Here is a 1,468-nt window from a genome sequence, read left to right on the forward strand (position 1 = left end):
AGCTACACCTGTAAGACAGGTTTAGAGTGATTAGCAAGTGACAATAAGAAAGAAAAGATAGACGCACGGCGACGGCGTGCAGCAAGTGTGAGTGGTACATGCAAATTAAGATCCGGAGCGTTGAACGAGCTGATTCGGACTGCAGACGAAACCGTGTCTGTGCGCGTGCACTGTATGGTTTATCTATGGCGTCCAATGGGAGATGCAGTAAGCTGAGTCGTCGATTGCAAGGTGTATCTCTGGGACGTTCCGGCTCGAAAGGCGAAGGTGAAGTGGAAGGCAGACGGACTCGGCTCAGGAGGGGAGTAGTGGGCCACGGCTTCCGTTCGAAATGGTGTCATGCACAGCACTAGGGAATGTAAATGCATGCGGTGTGAGCCCATCGAGAGTGATGTCAAGTAAAGCATATAATGGGTGGGGAAGGAATGTGTGTGTGAGGTCGGAGAGAAGATTGCACCTTGAAAATGGTGGTACATGGATATTGTTGCGAGCGCGTGCTCACCGATTGTTGCTTGCGTTGTTGAGCAGGAAGAAGTATGCGAATGCATGAAATTATTGAAGAAGTCGTTCGGCATTGGTCAACAATGCGGATGCGCGAATGCAACTGTAAAAAAGAAGGCGAGCATAATAAAAAGGAGGACAACAAAGGAGAGGCAACGCAAGAGGCAGAGTGAGGAGCAGGAGGGATGAAAGGGAGACAAGAAGTTGGGAGGAGAGGGATGAGCAGCTATTGTGCGAGGCATTATGAAGTGGACCGGCTACTTACGCTTTACGCTGAAGGATGGCATAGCCAGCTGGGTCGTGTCGTCACAGAATCTGAGGCTCAGCGCGGGCATCGCAGTAGCAGATTAGAGAGACGAATGCAGCGATGTTTATTGTCTAGGTGGTTGCAGGCAGTGTGCCTGCTGGAGGATGCTTGTAGGCAGAGTACTGGACTGGAGAGGATAAAAGCGACGACATAGCGGAGATGGTGGAGGTAGGAGGGAAAGGAGTGACGAGAGCAAGTGCGTCATTATATGCTCTTGATCTTCGGTACTCAATTATGTAAGCACTTCGATATACAGTTTAAAAGTAAAACTAAATTATATTATAAGTCTAACAGGGTGATTGTTAACAATATTAATATATATAATTGCATATTATCTTACTAAAAGTATTATAATCAACTTACAAGCACAATACAATATTTTTATAACTATTATAATCTATCAACTATTATTGTAGATATCTTATAATATAATTTTAACAGATTATAATAAGAGTTGAGTACTTGTACCTCACATGTAATGTTGTAAAAATACTATTAGTAAGCTTACTTGCTCTAAAACATGTTTGTAGTTTAATAGAAACTTTGTATATTTCTTACATTTATATACAAGCATTATAATTACATTACAAGTAAAATATAAGTATTATTTTAGAATGTAATGCTTATGAAATAATTTAAATAGTTTACTTTTGCTATTAT

The sequence above is a fragment of the Fomitiporia mediterranea genome (assembly GCF_000271605.1).
Source record: "Fomitiporia mediterranea MF3/22 unplaced genomic scaffold FOMMEscaffold_7, whole genome shotgun sequence".
Classification (NCBI taxonomy): domain Eukaryota; kingdom Fungi; phylum Basidiomycota; class Agaricomycetes; order Hymenochaetales; family Hymenochaetaceae; genus Fomitiporia; species Fomitiporia mediterranea.